General features: G+C 41.7%; 1 non-coding gene across 1 annotated transcript; it reads right to left on the reverse strand.

The window, feature by feature from the left end:
* Positions 1-16,385: 16,385 nt before the first annotated feature.
* On the reverse strand, positions 16,386-16,491 carry LOC117309721 (U6 spliceosomal RNA). The gene has a single exon (XR_004524039.1). It is a non-coding gene; the product is annotated as a U6 spliceosomal RNA (small nuclear RNA).
* Between the last annotated feature and the right edge of the window lie 4,932 nt (positions 16,492-21,423).

The raw sequence follows: 21,423 nt of genomic DNA on the forward strand, positions 1-21,423 counted from the left end.
TCCACAGTTTTTCTTCAGTCCAGGTGAGCTGTGTGATCACCGGGTCTTGGGCCAGCCTGAGACATTTGAGGATAAGGTTGAGGTTGTGGCTGACGTGGACAGGAAGATTGCTCACTGCCCATCTACCCATCCATCCATCCGTCTGTCCATCTGTCCATATCCATGCACTTTTTCATTGATTCATTCAATATGCATCTTCTTTTGTGCAAGGCATTGAGGAGACAGAGATAAATAAGGTACAGTTCTTACCCTCGAGGAATCTAGTTGGGGAGGGGGAGGATAACATGTAAAGAATTACTTATAACACAATGCCAAAAGCCTTATAATGGAGCTATAAACCAAGTACTCTGAGAGCAACGTATTGACAGATTCATTTTGCCCAGGGAGTCATGGAAGACTTCTTGGAGGAGGTGACATTAGAACTGGGCCTAAAAGCATGAGTAGGAGTTTGCTGAGCAGGAAAGTGGGAGAAGGGAAACCCCACCAGGGAGGAAAGAGCAGGAACAAAGGGCCAGCATTTCCAAGAGCTCTGACAGACTCGGGTGAGGGTGAGAAGGCTGGTTTAGGAGGAGTGGCAAAAGCATTCATGACAACCACATATTTATTAAGCACGTACTGTGTACCTGATACTGTGACAAATGTCTTACCGTAGTTATCTTATTTAATCCTCACCTCCACCCCGACCCCAAGATTTATTATCCTCTGCTTGTACTGACGGGGATTCTGGGTCTCAGAATTTACAAAGCTGGGAAGACCTGTCGGTGATGACTCAGAGCTGTGTTCTTTGTCATGGTACCATTGTGCCAGGCTGTGTGCCAGCCTGGGAAGAGCGTGGACGCCAAGCTAAGGAGCTGAGCTGTATTCTGCAGTTGGTGTGGATGCACACCCAAGAGAAGATCCTGACTCTGAGCTACCCGCTTGGTCTGGTTAAGGAGTGAGGGCTCTGTCCATTGCGGGGGTATATGCACATTGGTTTTGCTGCTGGTTCATTCGTCCTCTTGCCTCTGGGGTGTCTTTTGTGCCATATACTTGCCCCTTATGTCCATTGCCCCAGCAGTAATACAATCAGGGACAAAGGTGTGCCTAGTGACTGCTTCACACACTGTGAAACCCTTTCTGTGTGTTACTTCTTCTTGCAACATGGGTCTGACCGTGCCATTAATAATGAGAAGGCTTAACTCTTAGAGATGTCGGGTGACTTGTCCAAGGTCGCCTGGTCTGTGTCTTGGTCCTGGACTCTCACGTGGCTCTAAAGCAAAAGTGGCTCACTCTTCCAGCATTATCTTTCTTCCTGTTCCATCGTAAAACTCACCCATCCTACATCTTTGAGGAGATCACATGGTTTGGAGGAAAGAGATGCTGGAGGATTCTCCTCAGTTTCTCAATGTCCTTTGGGATGTGGGGCTAGAACTTAAAGGAACCTGATCTGATGGGGACCTGAATAGGACCAAGCCAGGTGGGGGGTTAATTACTCCCTCTCAAGTGGCACCATGCCTCTTTCATCCACCACCCCATTTATTTTGCTCTATTGTGTGGCAAAATTTCTCAAAAGAGTTTCTTTAGTTGCTGACTGCAGTTCTTCACGTCTCATACTCTCTTTAACCCTCTTCACTCAGGCTCTGGCCCCGTCACTCAATGGCAATCACTTTGGCCAAGCTCATTAAGTGACCCCATGGCCATTTCTTGCCATCACTCCACTCCTCCTCTCGGAGCCTCTCTTCTCTGGTTTCCATGGTCCCAGTATCACCTGCCTTTCCTCCCGATGCTCAGGTCTCTCATTTTGGGCTGGATCTTTTTCTCTTGCAGAAGCCTCAGTGTCGTGATTCTCTCCTTAGCTCGCTGTGTCCCAGCCACTGGTTTTTCTTCTGTTCTTCCCGCCCAGTGGGTTTTTTCTTTTTTAAAACTACAATTCTCAGTAAGAAATTTATTTTATATTCTATCCAGTGAACCATCCTTCTCTATACAACTGAAACAAAAGTGTAACTAAACAAAATATTAATCCTTACTAGGTTCAATGCACTCTGGTATTTTTAGTCTATTCTGTTCCATTTTATTTCATTTGGAAAATACCCATTTTGACCCACTCAGTCAATTTTGCAACCCATCAATAGGTTTTGGCCCCTCATTTGACAAACACTATTCCAACTTATCAAACTAGTTCCACGTGAGGGCCTTTGCACTTGCTGTCCCATCACCTAGAATGTTCCTTCTCCAGAGAACCTCATAGCTGCCTCCTTCTTTCCTTTCACGTTTCAGATCAAACATCTTCCTCGGGCTTCGCTGGTGGTGCAGTGGTTGAGAGTCCGCCTGCCGATGCAGGGGACATGGGTTCATGCCCCAGTCCGGGAAGATCCCACATGCCGCGGAGCGGCTGGGCCCGTGAGCCATGGCCGCTGAGCCTGCGCATCCGGAGCCTGTGCTCCACAACAGGGAGGCTGCAACAATGAGAGGCCCGCGTACCGCAAAACAAAAAACAAAAAAAACCTTCTTCCTCAAAAAGTCCTTCCCCGACTATTCCGTCTAAAGGATCTGCATTACCTCATCCTTTTCCCTGATCCTGCTTGTCTCCACAGCACCTTTCACTATTGGAAATTAATTTGTTTCTTTTTACACATTTCCTATCTGTCCCTCTGCCCTGGAGGAGAGAATCTGTTTACTATGGGACATCCAGGTCTTTTGCAGTGACCTGCAAAAATACTTACAATGTAGAATGATAGAAAATGAGCTGAGAGACCAAGTTCAAGGGTGAAACGAGGTGAGTCAAGAACAAAGCCAGGGTGTGTCAGTTGGGCTGATTTTGGCTGTAAGTTTTAAACAATGACCCCGTTTATTACCTTATGTAACAGGAAGTCCAGAGAGGGTGACCCAGGGACCTACATTCCTTCTGTCTCTGTTCTGTTATCTTCTTCTTTTTTTTAATCTTCAGACTCGTAGCACTTCTGGGGATCATACCCAGACATCATAATGCCCAAAGGAAGAAGAAAGATCACCTCTTCTTAAGAGTGGAAACTCTTCCCAGATCCCCCAAGCATACTTTCCCTGACTACTTCTTATTAGCTGGAAAGAGGTCCCTTGACCACTCCTGAACAAATCATGCACAAGGGAAACAGAATTTTCATGGCTGGCTTTTACTAATCATATGGGCTGGAATAAATACTGGGGCATCGAATATAATGCTCATGACAGCTGGAGCAAGGTGATATAAATACCATGAAATACGCAGAAATATACATCATGTGGTTCTGTATAGATGCTGGAGGTGGGCCCTAAATTTCACTCTGAGTTTTCCAGCAGCCAAGGCAAAAAGGGGAAGCCAAACTCTTAAAATGTTTACAATGTAAACTGTTAAGAATTTTACAATGCCCACAAGTTTTTTTTTTTTTTTTTTTTTTTTGTGGTACGCGGGCCTCTCACTGTTGCGGCCTCTCCCATTGCGGAGCACAGGCTCCAGACGCACAGGCTCAGCGGCCATGGCTCACGGGCCCAGCTGCTCCGCGGCACGTGGGGATCCTCCCAGACCGGGGCACGAATCCGTGTCCCCTGCATCGGCAGGCGGACTTTCAACCCTGAGCCACCGGGGAAGCTCCCTGCCCATAAGTTTTAAATAAACCAGTTGCTTAGGAGAATCTCAACTTTTTTTGGCGGGTGGGTGCTGCACTGCTGGGCCCTTGGCAGTGACTGTGCACAGTCCTAACCACTGGACTGCCAGGGAATTCCCGAATCCCAACTTTTTCTGATACTGACATCTGAAAATTTCTCCATGAGTCTTCATAAGTAAGATATTGTGATGGACCAGTTCCAGGTCCTACGCCCACATTCAATGCAGTAGAAGGTTCCATACAGCTATTTCTTAGAGTGCTCCAAAGCAAACCAAAGCGATAATCCCAAAACTCTAGCGCCAAAGTACAATTCAAAAAGTGATTCAGGGGTAGGAGTGAGGGAGGGTAGGAGAGACAGGCTGGAGTAAGTAATCTAAGTTATATGTCTGGCTTTCTGATGGTCTACACTGAATTTTCCCCAAGGGTAGAATTTAGATTAGCTAAAAAAATGGATGGGCCATTTGTCTTTCAGGCAGTCCACCATGAATATCATTCCTCTCAGCAAAGTTTTTGATAAAGAAGGGGCAGCAGAGAGTTCGAGGTTGTGTTTGTTGGCGAGGACCCCCATGTACAGATTTTCTCAGATATTCATATGTTTTGATGGTTGGTAGAGCAGATGGGACATTTCTAAAATAAAAGTGAAGCCTCTGATCAGAACATGTACCTGAATGGATGTCACAGATGTGGGTGCTCTTACATTAGCCTCTCCTGTGCTTGTGAAATTGATATTTTAAACCCACATCCAGGACTTTATACCTCTCAAGGGTGACATGTCCCAGCAACCCTAGAGAGTGTTTTGGTGTTTTTTCTACTCTTAAATGTGACCTATTTGCAGATAAATGATATGGCCATTCTATACCTATCCCGACTGGAGTTTGTCTTGTTAACCATCCAACCCAACTGAATCTAGAGTCTGTTACAAAATGTGTTTGCTCCTTCAGCTGCAAGTGTGAGGATATAGAGTATCATCCCTGTCTTAACTGAAGGCTCACAAGTGAGAGGTTGGATAGAGATGTATAGGTTGTATGTATAGGTTGGATAGAGATGTATAGAACTTGGGATGTCAGGGTGTGTGTGTATGTGTGTGCATGGCCCTGTTAGTGTGAAGGTGAGGGTGTTTGTGAATGTTCTTCTCTGTGTGAAGGTGAGTATCTCAGCATCTAAGTGTCCCCACTGAGCAGGTACATGTGATGACAGGGCATCCACATTTGAGTATTTGTGCAAGTCTTTGTCTCTTTAGACGGCTTGTAAACTTCCAAGGTCAAATCATGGGTTTCTTCTTGGAGGGGCAGCTAGTCTCCAGAGATGATGCCTAATAAACCTCTTGGTACTCGTGCCCTTGCATATCCCCTCCCAGCTAGAGCCTGGGCTGGCCCGTGACTCAATTAACAAAGAGAATGCAGAGAAGGAGTGCTGTGCCTTGTCTTGACCTAAGCCTTAGGAAGTCTTGAAGGTTCTCCTTTTGTGCTTTTTGGAGCCCTGAGCTGGTGACCATGCCAGAGAGACCATGTGAAAAGACCACGTGGAGGAGAAGACCAGAGACTTCACAGAAAGGGACAAGAATCTCAGCCTTCCATCCACTGCCATCGAGCACGAGACGTGAATGACCCAGCTTGCATGTCCCTGCCCAGCTCATCCCTAGATGAGCGCATTCCACGAGCAGAAGAACCACCCAGCTGAGTCCAGTTAACCCTCAGCATCAACCCTGACAAAATGGCTGATGTCTTGGGTCCCTAAGTTTGGGGGTGGTTTGTTAGTTGCCATAGAGAATTGAAATACTTGGATAACAGTTACTCTCACCATCTTTCCAGCCCCACACGGGAAACGGCTCCTGACCTGCAGGGGGTGGGGTGTTTTGTGTGAGGGAGTTAGGGGCAGACCAGGTACTGGGGAAGGCAAAAGCCACTTCTCCCTGCCCCTTTCTGTCCTCCCTCTTTGTTTCTCACCCAGCCTTGGTGGGAGGAGCCTGGGCTTGGGCTTACCTTAGTCTAAGTGAATGGTTGGTGCCTGGCGTCTCGCCTGCCGGGCCCCTCAGAGCAGGCTGCAGGCTTGTTGGAATTCCAGCAGCATGCCAGCGGGCAGACAGGCAGCTATATAAGTGGGTAATTTCATCAAGGGGAGAGGCATTCGGCACTCTGCCTAGAATCCTAATGGGTGAGGCCACTCGGAGAATGCACTTAAACCTGGGAGCACAGTGGCCAGGCCCCAGCTAGCGCCTAAGCTGTGGTCCCGACCCTGGGATTCAGACCCATTTGACACTGCAAGTAGAAAAAAAAAGAAAGAAAGAGGATTGGGGATCTACCTACACAAACGTTCCAGAACCTCCTGGAAAAACTCACCTTAAAAGAAGGAGAAGATGGTAAAATCAGTTTGAGGCCGTGGGCCGACTGTGCGAGGAGATCTGAGCTCAGGGACATCTTCTCTTAGAGTAGTTCTCAGCACAGCCCCTGGGCCTGGCTCGAGTTCTGGGGCCAGGAGGCTGAACTAAGAGAGAGAGAGCGAAACACTCCACTTCTCTACTTTCTTAGGCTGCAAGTAACAGAAGCCCCTGTGGGCTGGCCTGGGTGGAAACTATGTTGTAAAGCCGCGGGGTGACTCCCGGAAGCCAAAGATAGGAATGCAGCTGGGCCCAGAGGACCAAGAATCAGGAGCTCCTCCACTTCACACTTCTGTTCCTTTCTCATCTCTCTGTACATCACCTCGCTGTGCTTCCTCATACCCAGAGTGTGGTAGGACACCTCCCAGACCCCAGGTTTATGCGCGTAGTTCCAGTCACCTGCAGAAACCAACTGGCATTTGACAATCCTCATTCCAAATTCCTGGGAGAGAGATCTGACCGGTTTTACTTGACCCCCAGTCAGCTAGGGCTGGGGGCACGGCATCATTACAAAAGTGGCTTCCAGGGCTTACTTCTTTTAATTTTCTTTTTTTCTATTTATTGAAGTATAGTTGATTCACAACGTTGTGTTAATTTCTGCTGTACAGCAAAGTGATTCAGTTAATATATATATACATTCTTTTAAAAAAATATTCTTTTCCATTATGGTTTATCACGGAACATTGAATATAGTTCTGTGTGCTATCGGGGCTTCTTACAGTCAATCACTGACGTCAGGTTCCTGAAGAGTCACTGTTGCGTCCATGATTGCTGTGAAATGCCGAGCATTCAGGGTACTGACCTCGTGGGCCAACACTGTACTTGTACTACAGTGACACAAGCAAGACACCTAGGAAGTAAAATTTCTTAAATTTAAAATTTAAGAAAAAAATTTAAGACCCACTTTCACGGTGGGTCTTGTGAAAGTGCATGGTTGGCCCCTGCATGACCCTGAGAGCGAGCACAGCCTTAAATTTTGCACCCTGGCAAGGGAGTCTGCACCCCTTGCTACATGCAGCAGCGATGCCCTGGATATTGGCACCCTCAGAGCAGACAGTGGATGCCCACAGGGTAGTGCCAGTGCCCTGAGAGGGTGTACCTCTGTCATGTGTGGCGGTGGCAGTAAAAGGGGGCATCATTTCAATGAGTCATGATGTAGCAGAGGCCACACAGTGGTATGACTATACACGAGATACTCCTGGGAGGTCCTGGGGGTCTGGGGAGGATTTAAGGTGGGGTATGTGTGGGTGTGGGTGTGGAATTCTCCTAGAGTGGGTGGAGGGCAGAGCCCAGAAATGCCAACTTATCACTATTACTGTCTGCTTACTCCTACCTCTCAGGCTGGCGTGGCTTGGAAAACATGTCACATCTCTGTGATTCCCAGTATCACACTTTCCCATGCCCACTCTCACCTGGTCATCGCAACCATCCTGGGCATAGACAGGCATCATCACGTCGCATGTGTGTCTGAATGAACCGAGGCTCAAAGTGGCTACGTCACTTACTCAGCAGTTTGCATCACGGACGTCGTAGCTGTTTTAGCCTCCTCGCTGCACGCATAAGGGAAACCGAGGACTGGAAAGTTGCAGTATGTACTCACTGTCCCACAGTGAGCTAAGTAATGGAAATAAATCCCATGGAATTTAATTTCCAACCATTATCTATCTTGCATAACCCAACTGAAGCCTGACTAGTACACCCTGAATTTCCAAACTGGGGACAAACCCTCTCAACCTGATGTGTTCACAGTCAGTGCCCAAACGCTTGTAGACTGTTTTGGCATCCACACCCCATCTTCTCTGCCCGATTCCCCATGCTTCTCCCACCTCCCCAGGCGTCTCTATGATTTTAGTGGTTATAGGGAAGCTTGATTAGGGCTTGGCACAGATCCTGCCCAGCTAGCAGATTCCAGCCGCGTTCCTGGTATCCTTCAGGGCCTCCCCTCACCTTGAAGGAAAGCAGGACAGAGGCCAGCCAGGTAGCAGAACAAAGGGCCGACCAAACGTGGGCACCCTCTCCTGGCCTGACAATCTTTGCCCAAGCCCCAGGTTTCCTGCCAGACAGCCACTGCATTTTGGAAGCTTGAGCTTGTATTACTGCTTTTTTTAAAAAATGATAAATTTTAAAGCAATAAAATGTGCACATTAAACACTTCATCCTAGCTGCAGTAGCAGTGGCTCAGACAACCTTCCAGCGTACTTTTTTTTTTCCTATGGTTTGAAGCCCATTATACATGTTCTTTTTTTTTTTTAACATCTTTATTGGAGTATAATTGCTTTACAATGGTGTGTTAGTTTCTGCTGTATAACAAAGTGAATCAGCTATACATATACATATGTTCCCACCTCTCTTCCCTCTTGTGTCTCCCTCCCTTCCACCCTCCCTATCCCACCCCTCTAGGTGGTCACAAAGCACCGAGCTGATCTCCCTGTGCTATGCGGCTGCTTCCCACTAGCTATCTATTTTACATTTGGTAGTGTATATATGTCCATGCCACTCTCTCATTTTGTCACAGCTCACCCTTCTCCCTCCCCATATCCTCAAGTCCATTCTCTAGTAGGTCTGTGTCTTTATTCCCGTCTTACCCCTAGGTTCTTCATGACTTTTTTTTTTCTTAGATTACACATATATGTGTTAGCATACGGTATTTGTTTTTCTCTTTCTGACTTACTTCACTCTGTATGACAGACTCTGGGTCCATCCACCTCACTACAAATAACTCAATTTCGTTTCTTTTTATGGCTGAGTAATATTCCATGGTATATATGTGCCACATCTTCTTTATCCATTCATCCGATGATGGACACTTAGGTTGATTCCATCTCCTGACTATTGTAAATAGAGCTACAATGAACATTTTGGTACATGACTCTTTTTGAATTATGGTTTTCTCAGGGTATATGCCCAGTAGTGGGATTGCTGGGTCATATGGTAGTTCTATTTGTAGTTTTTTAAGGAACCTCCATACTGGTTTCCATAGTGGCTGTATCAATTTACATTCCCACCAGCAGTGCAAGAGTGTTCCCTTTTCTCCACACCCTCTCCAGCATTTATTGTTTCTAGATTTTTTGATGATGGCCATTCTGACTGGTGTGAGATGATATCTCATTGTAGTTTTGATCTGCATTTCCCTAATGATTAATGATGTCGAGCATTCTTTCATGTGTTTGTTGGCAGTCTGTATATCTTTTTTGGAGAAATGTTTATTTAGGTCTTCTGCCCATTTTTGGATTGGGTTGTTTGTTTTTTTGTTATTGAGCTGCATGAGCTGCTTGTAAATTTTGGAGATTAATCCTTTGTCAGTTGCTTCATTTGTAAATATTTTCTCCAATTCTGAGGTTGTCTTTTGGTCTTGTTTATGGTTTCCTTTGCTGTGCAAAAGCTTTTAAGTTTCATTAGGTCCCATTTGTTTATTTTTGTTTTTATTTCCATTTCTCTAGTAGGTGGGTCAAAAAGGATCTTGCTGTGATTTATGTCATAGAGTGTTCTGCCTATGTTTTCCTCTAAGAGTTTGATAGTTTCTGGCCTTACATTTAGGTCTTTAATCCACTTTGAGCTTATTTTTGTGTATGGTGTTAGGGAGTGTTCTAATCTCATACTTTTACATGTACCTGTCCAGTTTTCCCAGCACGACTTATTGAAGAGGCTGTCTTTTCTCCACTGTATATTCTTGCCTCCTTTATCAAAGATAAGGTGACCATATGTGCGTCGGTTTATCTCTGGGCTTTCTATCCTGTTCCATTGATATATATTTCTGTTTTTGCGCCAGTACCATACTGTCTTGATTACTGTAGCTTTGTAGTATAGTCTGAAGTCAGGGAGCCTGATTCCTCCAGCTCCATTTTTCGTTCTCAAGATTGCTTTGGCTATTTGGGGTCTTTTGTGTTTCCATACAGATTGTGAAATTTTTTGTTCTAGTTATGTGAAAAATGCCAGTGAAATTAAGAAAACACTCGCATTTACCACTGCAACAAAAAGAATAAAATATCTAGGAATAAACCTACCTAAGGAGACAAAAGACCTGTATGCAGAAAATTATAAGACACTGATGAAAGAAATTAAAGATGATACAAATAGATTGAGAGGTATACCATGTTCTTGGATTGGAAGAATCAACATTGTGAAAATGACTCTACTACCCAAAGCAATCTACAGATTCAATGCAATCCCTATCAAACTACCACTGGCATTTTTCCAGTGCACTTTTGAGTCAGCTTTGCCAAGGGAACTTCTATTATCTCCAAGCTCTACAGAACTTCACCTCTAAAGCACATTTGCAAGGGATATATGGTGGGTTTGAAAGAGATGCAAATCAATACTCTTCTACATAACCCTCAGATCAAAGAGGAAATCACAATGGAAATAGAAAAATATTTTGAATTGAACAGGAATGAAAAATTGGAACAAATCAAAACTTGTGGGAAGGCAGTTGAAAGAATACTCAGGTATTCTTAACTTGGGGAAAGAATTCAGGGACCCTGTGAACTTGGTCGGGAAAAAAATATTTATTTTAAATAACCTGGAGCAGAAATTTAGCATTTCTTTCAATTTAAGAATATAGGCAGCAGATTACAATTGTATTAGTGGTACTGTATTTGTGATGCCACCAATAGATGTCACAGATAATGAATCGACACTCTCCATCAATTTAAGGATCCAGGCAATTTATTTTCTGTGCCTTGGTCTCACAATGTGCACTCAGGCTTGCCTAGACACAGGGACACAAATGGCAACAGTTTATGTTTTTTAGTGCTTTATGAGCTATGTTGGCATAAGTACTGAAGAAAGATGCCTAGAATTTTGCCAAAGAAGTGGCATGGGCAGGATTTTCAGGTTGCCATGCATGGAAATGTCCACGGGTGTATCTTGTAAAGAGGTCAATTTACTAGACTCTTACAGCAGTCTGAAAAGGTCTTAGATCCACTATCAGTATTATTTATGTTAAAAAACCCTTTTTATTTTGAATAGTTAAGATTCACAGGAAGTTGCAAGGATGGTAGAGAGAGGTCTAGTGAACCCTTCACCCAGTTTCCCCCATTGTTTACACCTTATGTAAATATCAAAAGCAGGATATTGACATTGATAGAGAGTGTGTATATAGTTCAATGTAATTTTTATCACGTGTAGCTTTGTGTAACCACTACCACAATCAAGATACAGAACTATTCCATCACCACAAAGATCTCAATCATGCTACCGCTTTATAATCATGCCCTGCTTGTGACCGTCTCTACCCTCTGGCAATCACTGACCTATCCTCCTTCTTTATAATTTTGTAATTGCAATAACATTATATAAATGGAATCTTCCAGTATGAGACTTTTGAGATTGGCTCTTTTCACTTAGATAATGTCCTTGAGATCCATCCAAGTTGTTGCATGTATCAATAATTTGTTCCTTTTTAGCATAATATTTCATGGTATAGACGTACCATTTTGTTTAATCATTCTCTGATTGTAGGACATTTCGGTTGTTTCCAGTTTTTTTTTTTTTGTGGTACGCGGGCCTCTCACTGCTGTGGCCTCTCCCGCTGCAGAGCACAGGCTCCGGACGTGCAGGCTCAGCAGCCATGGCTCACGGGCCCAGCCGCTCCACGGCATGTGGGATCTTCCTGGACTGGGGCACGAACCCATGTCCCCTGCATCGGCAGGTGGACTCTCAACCACTGCGCCACCGGGGAAGTCCTATACTGTTATTTTTGAAGCAAATTTCCTATAGATATCATATAGTTGGATCATTTTTTTAACCCATTCTTGCTAATCTCCATCTTTTACTTGGTATATTTAGATAATTTATAGTTAATATTATTATTAATATGTTAGGGCTTAAGTCTGCCATTTTATTTATTTATTTTTGTTTTCTGTTCGTTTTCTCTTGTTTTTTTGTTTCCTTGTTTTCTTTTTCCTGCTCTCCTGTGTGTTACTTGAACATTTTTAAGAATTAATTTTGAATCATCTATGCTATTTTGAGTGTATATCTTTGTATAATTTTTTTAAAGTGGTGGCTCTACGTATCACATTATGTATATATAACTTATCACAGTCCACTGGTGTCAACGTTTGTCAGTTTGAGTGATGCATAGAGAGTGATAATTCTCTTTGTATCCCTCCACTCTCCCCCATATATAATACAATTGTCTTAAAAATTTTCTCTGCGTTAGGTGATTCGCACTGTACAACTTTCACTTCACCATCAAATGTAACTTAGAAAATTCAGAAAAAAGAACGTCATATTTTTACTCTTTTCATTGTTCTTTTTCCCCCCGATGTTCCAAGATACATTATTTTATTGTTTCATTTCTGTATTTCCTTATTGTCTAATCTCCAAGTCATTTTTTAAGGGTATATCTGTTGACTACAGATTTTCTTAGTTTTCTTTCATCTGATAATATCTTGATATCTTCTTCATTTCTGAAGGATATTTTTTCTGGATGTAGGTTCCTAGTTTGATATCTCTTTTCTTTCAGCACTATGAAAAATTGTGCCATTTTCTTCTGGCCTCCATGGTTTCTGATGAGAAATCACTGTCATTCAAATTTTTTCCCCCCTGTAGATAAGGTTTTTCTTTTCTTGGTTTCAAGACTTTTTTTTTTTCTTTAGCTTACAAAAATTTGACCATAATGTATCTTGGTGTGGATTTCTTTGGGTTTTTCCTGTTTGAGGTTGCAGCTTCTTAAATTTATACGTTTGTGTCTTTTGCCTAATTCAGGAAATTTCAGTCATTGTTTCTTTGAATATTTTTTTTCAGCCCACCTACTTTTCCTTCTCCTTCTAGGACTCTGATAACATGAAAGTTATATCTTTTACTAAAGTTCCACAGTACCCTGAACTTATGTTCCTTATTTATTTATTTATATTTGGTCTATTTTCTCTGTTGTTCAGATCTGGTAATTTCTATTGTTTTGCAAGTTCACTGGTTCTTTCCTCTGTTCTCTCAGTTCCATTATTATGCCAATCCACTGAATTTAAAAATTTTAGTTATTGTAAAATGTCCATTTTGTTCTCCTTTATATGTTCTATTTACTTGCTGAGTGTTTTGTTTTTTTTACAAAATTTGTTTCAAATGTGTTTTTAATTGTTTGTTGAAACATTGTTATGATGATGGCTGCTATAAAATCCTTGTCAGATGATTCTAACATCTGTTATCTCAGTGTTGGCATCTGTTGATTATCTTTCTCATTCAAGTTGAAATTTTCCTGGTTCTTGGTATGATGAGTGATTTTTTAATTGAAACATGGACATTTTGGGTAGGTTGTTATGAGAGTCTGGATCTTATTTCAATGATCTATTTTAGCTGGCTTCATCTGACACAGCTCTAGTGAGGGAAAGAGAGTACTATATTGTTACTGTCAGGTGGGGATGAAAGTTCAGGTTCCCCATTCAACATACATTGACATCATAGTGGGGAAAGGACTACTTGTTACCATGGTGTGGGGGTGGGAGTTCAGGCTCCCCAAAAGGTCTTTACTGATACCACCTCAGCTGGAAGAGGTAGAAGTGCCTCGTTTCTGCTCCCCATGTGGCCTCCACTAACATGATGTGGTGGTGGTGGTGATGGTCATGGTGGTGGTAGAGAGGCCTCATTAATTCTGGATGGTGGTGAAAGTTTTGACTCTTCACTAGGTCTCTCTGACACCAACTCTGCAGGAAGGTGGAGGAGCAGCTTGATACAGCTGGGTGGGGGCAGAAGTCCAGGCTGCCCATGTTATCTCCACTGACACAGCATAGAGAAGCCTCATTACCACTTTGTGGGGGTGAAGGTTCCAGTTCCCCACTTGACCTTTTCTGACACCACCCAGAGGGGGATAGGAGAGGGTTGAACCCCTCATTATCACCTGATGAGGATGAAAGTCTAGTCTCCCCACTCATCCTTTGCTGGTGGGTGTGGGAATGGGGCTAAGCTTTTTCTTTGATGTTTGGTTGGAGTAGAGCAGTTATTCTCTAGAAGTTTTCTGTCTTGCTAGGCTGACCTTTCTTGATCCTTTGTCTAAAGAGAGCAGACTTTTCTCAAGGTTTCTTTTATCTTCACCCATTGACATTCCCAGGCTGCCAGCTTCTCCAACACCCAGTGGGTTATATGAGGCAAAAAGAAAATCCAGGGAATTCACCTGAGTCATTCCTTGGGTCCTGAAGTCCCTAGCCAGCTTGTCATCTTCTCTCAACCTTTCAGAGTCTTATATTTGTTTTGCATATAATGTCCAGGGTTTCAGCTATACTAAGCAGGAGGGATAGGGAAAAGTATGTCTACAGCATCTTTCTGGAAGCAGAAGTCCAATCTCACTAAGACAATGACCGAAGAAAGGAAGAAAAAATCAGATCAAGTTTTTTTGCAGATGTTGGGACATTTTGATTACTTTGCCCTAAAGCTATGTCAGCAACTTGGAGAGCCAGTTTGCCTGAAGTTCTGAGCATCCCCATAATTAGTTCCAGGCCTTGGTGTGATTATTAATAGAGTACCTCCATAGTTTGGCCTTACAGATTTTGATTGAGTAGGTTCAACCTTGAAAAAAGAAACTTGCTCAATAAGCTGGTTTTGCGACTCACTTTATCATGAAGGGGGAAAAACAAATTCACTCAACTCATTGATGTTTTCACAATAGGTTTTTTTTTTTTTTTTTGGCTGCATTGGGTCTTCACTGCTGTGTGCAGGCTTTCTCTAGTTGCGGCGAGCGGGGGCTACTCTGTTGCAGTGCGTGGGTTTCTCATTGCAGTGGCTTCTCTTGTTGCAGATCATGGGCTCCAGGCGTGTGGTCTTCAGTAGTTGTAGCATGTGGGCTCAGTAGTTACGGCACGCGGGCCCTAGAGCATGAGGGCTTCCGTAGTTGTGCTGCGTGGGCTCAGTAGTTGCGGCATGCACACACTAGGTTTTGATGTCTCATAAACACTGACCATCAGCTCTCCTTGCAAAACTGGCATATGTTAGTGAGTTAGGACAAACTTTTCAAGGCACTCTCCACAAGATAAGTATTCAAACCACTCCTTATTACAAAATTACCCATTTTGCTTCCCCACTGAGAACACTAAGGGAATCAGGAGGCAGACCCTTCGAGGGGAAGCACTACCAAAATTGAGGCAATGGTTCTGCCTCATTCAGGATGTGTCTGAGCCCGCTTCTGCCACTTCTGCAGTTGTGCAGAATCTTACCTCCATCTGTTCACTTTCTCCAGCCGATACCGTGGTTTGCTCAGAAGCTCATATTATCTTGTTAAAATTTTCTTAACCAGTTACTTCACGTCAGGAAATTTGCATTGAACATCTTATAGGCATCATCATTATAAACATTGTGAACAAAGACCAATAAAATGCCCTAAGCATCAACATCTGTTCAGTCACATACTGTAAGTTAAAGAACCCACTTCATCTTGGTCTCCTGACTGGCTGCTCAAACATGCCTTTTCGAACATATTAAAATGAATTATTTGGGACTTTCCTGGTGGTGCAGTGGTTAAGACTCTGCACTCCCAATGCAGCAGGCCTGGGTTCCATCCCTGGTCGGGGAACTAGATCCCACATGCATGCCGCAACTAAGGAGCTGGCAAGCCGCAACTAAGGAGCCCACCTGCCGCAACTAAGAACCTGCACAACCAAATAAATAAATAAAGTAATTAAATAAATATTATAAAAAATAAAGTGTATTATTTTACAGTTCAGTCTATAAGGGCATTTTTTCTAGCTTGGCTGCCTCTTTTGACACAAAACCTTCAGTCATATCTACAGTCCCTCATCTTCTCTCCCCCTTCCTAATTACGTGGGCTTTTCCTTTCAGGGTGATCTTAACAAAAATGTGATACACATAACATAAAATTTACCATTTTAGCCTTCTTTTAAGTGTACATTTCATGGCATTAAGTACATTCACATTGTTGTGCAACCATCATCATCCTCCATCTCCAAAAATTTTTCATCTTCCCTAACTGAAAATCTATACCCAATTAAACGATAAATCTCAATCCCTCTGTCCTCCCAGCCCCTAATAACCACCATTCTACTTTCTGTGTGTATGAATTTGACTACTCCAGGTACCTCATATGAGTGAAATCATGCATTATTTGTCCTTTTGAAACTGGCTTATTTCACTTAGCATGTCTTCAAGGTTCATCCATGTTATAGCATGTGAAAAGATTTCCTTCCTTTTTACTAGTTCCTTTTTAAGTCTGAATAACATTCCATCATATGTATATACCACGTTGTGTTTATCCATTCATCCATCAGTGGACACTTGGGTTTCTTCCAGATTTGTCTATTGTGAATAATGCTGTTATAGACAAGGATGTACAACTATCTCTTCGAGACTTTGCTTTGAATTCTTTTGTTTATGTACTCAGAAGTGGAATTGCTGGATCATAAGGTAATTCTATTTTTTTTTTTTTTTTGAGGAACTACCATACTGTGTTCCACAGCAACTGCATCAAAAGTATGGAACGCTGCATGAATTTGTGTGTCATCTTGCACAGGGGCCATGCTAATTTTCTCTGTATTGTTCCAATTTCAGCATATGTGCTGCTGGAGCATGCACCCAAGGTGATTTTTAAACTGACCTTGAAGGAGGCTTTAGACACTTTTTAAATTTGCTTGATTGATTGTGCTTTTTCACCAGAGGGTCTCTTTTCTCTTTTTTGAAGTTGCAAAACAAATCTGTCAATTATTATTTAAAATATTATTTTACCCAATTATTATTTAAAATTGTGTGAATTTATTATTATTTTAAGTAACTTTGTCATTTCATAAAAGAAATATATCCTCATTTAAAAGTTGAAGCGCTATAGAAAAGTTTTTTTTTAAAAAAGAGCAAATAATCATCCCAAATCCTACTAGCCAGAAATAAGTAGTGTTAATACTTTAGATACTATTCCAACTATCTCTCTCTGCATATGAGAGACAGAAAAAAATGGGTTGATAGAAATAATTTTATAGAAATGGGATTATATTGTACATATTATTATAAAATAAAAAATTAAAATTAATTTTATTTTAATTCAACAGAAAAAAAACAGAAGGGAAACTGAAGACATGCTATGCTTCAGATAAATATTTCCTTACTCTGAGATATACAAGTTACTAAAGTGCCTTTTATTTTTTATTTATTTATTTTTTTGCGTTACGCGGGCCTCTTGCTGCTGTGGCCTCTCCTATCGTGGAGCACAGACTCTGGACGCGCAGGCTCAGCGGCCATGGCACACGGGCTCAGCCACTCCGCGGCACGCGGGATCCTCCCGAACCGGGGCATGAACCCATGTCCCCTGCATCGACAGGCGGACTCTCAACCACTGCACCACCAGGGAAGCCCTAAAGTGCCTTTTAGATTAAGAAATATATGGAAATCTTTAAAAGATGGGAGCCATTATGTAGATCTTACTTACATAATCCTGTTTTTAAAATTTTGTGGACAGAAGTCTTATCACATTTTAGATAAGGTAATCAGCACCTCACACTTTCTCTCAACCTCTTCCCTCACCCCTTGATTTTAATTGTTTTACTATTTTTTCTTTGTCCAGATTTATAAAGTAGACATTATGGACCATTTACGTTATTGTTCAATATTTATGTGAATTTGGTGCTCACCATGGGGCTTTTTCAAAGTTACCATCTCCATACTCTGTATTTTGATTCCTTCTTGTGTTCTTGAATTTCAACAGAGTATTTTTTTCAGGAAGGATTCAGAGGTACTATACTCCCTGAGTTTCCTCATGTTAGAGAATGTCAGCTGATTGCCTTTATAGTTGAATGATAATTTGGCTGGGTATAATATTCTTATGCTTACATTCTTTCCCTCAGATTTTTCTTTTTTAGCTACTTCTCCATTTTTTTTTTTTTGGCATTGAAGTTGCTATGAGCAGTTGGAGGTGACTTGTTTTATCTCTCTGAAAGCCTGAAGAGTTACTTATTCACCTATGAAGTTCAATAATTTAACTAGATTGTGTCTCTGTTTGCATATTCTGTAACAGTTTTTCCCCCTAGTATATGATATGCATTTTCAATCTGAAAATTTAGTTCTTTTATTTCAGGGATTTTTTTCTGTATTATATCTCTGAGTTAGCTCTATCTTACCTGTGTTGGGTTCTTTATGTCATGGACAAAATCGTTCTTCTTTTGGTGCATTTTTGCTCTAAACTTTTTGTTTTTCTTCTCTTATTGTCCTGGGATGATTTTTTTTCTTCATGTTATTAATTAAATTTTAAGCCCCATTCCTTCTTCTTTCTAATTTATTTGTTAGATTTCATATGTTGTTGTTTTGGTTCTTGATTTTTTTCCCCCCAGCTCCTCATTTTCCCTTTTTATCCAAATCTGCTATTTTGTCTCATCTTTGAGCTCTTATTTTATTGATTCTTACTCTAATTAAGATCTGTAAGACTCACCACTGATGGGAAATATGCTTTTATTTTTTTGAGTTATACTTTTTCCATGTTGAAGTCTTTGTCTGACTTCTGCTTACTTTGTCAGGATATTTAATATTTTACCATCATTTTTGTCTTTTCCTCTACCTTCCTCTTTTCTGCCTCCTCCCTCAGTTTCTCCTCTCTCTCCTAAGCCTTCTTTTTGTAGCATGTTTGACTGGTGACTGTGCCATGTATTGATGGGCTCTTGCTTAATGTGGGCCACTACAGACCTTCTGTTTTCTCTAACTCAGTGAGGATTAGTTGAAATAGTTATAGATTTAGGGAATTCCCTGGTGGTCCAGTGGTTAGGACTTGGCACTTTCACTGCTGAGGCCCCTGGTTCAATCCCTGGTTGGGGAACTAAGATCCCACAAGCCATGCAGCGTGGCAAAAAAAAAAAAAAAGCTTTGTGGAAGGAGAGGGATGGACTGGCAGTTTGGGGTAGGTAGACGCAAACTATAACATTTAGAATGGGTAAACAACAAATAAACAACAAAGTCCTACTGTATAGCACAGGAAACTATATCCAATCTCCTGGGATAAACCATAATGGAAAAGAATGTATATATGTGTATAACTGAGTCACTTTGTTGTACAGCAGAGATTGGCATAGCATTGTAAATCAACTGTACTACAATAAAAATAAATAAAAAAATAAAAATAAACAATAGATTCATAGGAAATTGCAAAAATAACATATAGAGATCCCCTGTACCCCTCATCCAGGTTCTTTCAAAGACATGGTCATATGTAACTATATACAGTTCAATATCAAGACCAGAAAACCATTGTAACAAAACCATTGTTACAATCCGCAGACCTTATTGAGAGTTTACCAGTTTTACATGGCCTCACTTATGTGTGTATATTTAGTTCTGTACAATTTTATCACGTGTATTATTCATATAACCACAGGTGCAATCATGATACAGAACTGTTCCATCACCACAAAGATCCTCTGTGCTCTCCTTTTCTTGTCCTATCCACTGTCCTGCCTACACCTCTCCCCCTCCCTAACCCCTAGCAACCACTAATCTGACTTCCTCTGTAATTTTGTGATTTGAGAATTATGTATAAATGGAATCATACAGTATGTGACCTTTTGTGACTGGCTTTTCTTCTCACTCGGCATAATGCTCTCAAGATGCATCCAGGTTGTTGTGTGTGTTGACAGTCCCTTTCTTGGGGATTGCTGAGTAGTATTCCATGGTGTAGATGTTTGTTTAACCATTAGCTGATTGTAGGACATTTTGGTGGTGTCCAGTCTTTGGCTTTTACAAAAAATCTGCTGTGAACAATCAAGTACAGGTTTTTATGTGGACATGAGTCTCATTTCTCTGAGCTAAATGCCCAGGAGTGTGATTGCTGGGTCAAATGGTAAGTGTATGTTTAGTGCTTTAAGAGGTTGCCAAACTATTTCCCAGGATGGCTGTGACATTTTATATTCCCACTAGCAATGTATGAGAAATCCTCATCAGCATGTGGTGTTCGGTATTGTCACTAATTTTAAATTTAGCTTTCTTAATAGGCTGTACGTTGGATTTAAAATGTCACTTCAAGAGTGATGGCTTCACACAGCTATTGCTCCAGGTTTTCCTGAAACAGAGATGCTAAACTTTAGGCTCAGTTGCAGTTCACAACAATAAAACTCAAGTTTAAAATAGCTTTAAGCCATCCTGCACTTTCCCCCCAATTGCTACTACATTGTGATAACATCTTGATAATCCTCAAATCTTCGTGGGGAACTTCAGCGGTTAGAACAAAGTTACCACAACCCTTGATGCTTTGGAGTTCTGAATTTTCCTCATTATCTGGCTGGAATATTTCACTAATTTCAAACTAATGCCCCAGCTTTCCTGTTTTGATCCATGATCCCATTTGAAGATATAACTTTTAAATCATTGTGTTATGAAATGATATAAGAAGAACGAAACCAAAGCCATATGATCCAGAATTTGGGGGTTCCCTGGGAATTCATTATAGCAGGATATTGAAATAAGCATATTCCCACATCTTGAAAATAAAATATTTAACAGAGTATATTTTTGTTAGGAAGTTAAATGATCTGTATAATTAACTTTTATATGTTAAAGGTTAAAAAGAAAAGATGACAAATTTACTTTAAAACATCTAGGTATGCATTTTTCTGTGACCTTTGAGCAGATTCCACCCTATAGTTTTCCTTTCTCTGGTATCCTGGGCTAGCCACGTGGGCCAGTGATGTCAGTGTTAACTGTGCTTTCTACGGTCTTTGCCCTTTCCCTGATCACTTAGCAATATCTAACCCTAATATTATTTTAACTATATATATAGATAGATAGATAGATAGATAGATAGATGTGGACCATTTTTAAAGTCTTTATTGAATTTGTTACAATATTGTTTCTGTTTTATGTTTCTTGGCTGTGAGGCATGTGGGATCCCAGCTCCCCAGCCAGGGACTGAACCTGCACCCCCTGCATTGGAAAGTGAAGTCTTAACCACTAGACCGCCAGGGAAGTCCCTAACTATATTGTTAATACAACTGGGCTCCTGGAAAAATAAAAAGTACTTATTTTCTAGTCACTATCTACATAACACAAAAGGCCTCAGTATCCAGTGTGTGCAGAGTGGGATGTGAATGAGAAGTGAGCTGACCCATCCTATGGAATTCTGGATGGCCCAGGATGAAGAGGCACTGGTTACTGAGCAGGCTAGGGGTGAGGGGTGGAATTACAAACTGGAGGATTTGTTGAGGATTCAATGTGGAATAAATCATTGAATCCTCTCCCCAAGCCCTATTTCCCACTTCTGTGTACATAATGCCAGTACACAGAAGTCTCCAAAGACTATTTGGAGAAATTAAACCCAAGAAATTTGGAACTGAGGTTCAGCAAAATTAACTGAATGTCTACAGGTGAAATAATTCTACCATCAGCCTTACCTCTCTCTGCTTAGTGTGCAGACCAGCTTAATCCCCAACAAGGTAGGAAAGAAGAAGTATTTTCTCCGGAGAAACTGAATTGCCCTGGAGAAAAGACCTCCATGCACTGATTTGGGGAATCCACCAATGCAATGGCTAACTTCCTTCC

The sequence above is a fragment of the Tursiops truncatus genome, chromosome 1 (assembly GCF_011762595.2).
Source record: "Tursiops truncatus isolate mTurTru1 chromosome 1, mTurTru1.mat.Y, whole genome shotgun sequence".
NCBI lineage: Eukaryota > Metazoa > Chordata > Mammalia > Artiodactyla > Delphinidae > Tursiops > Tursiops truncatus.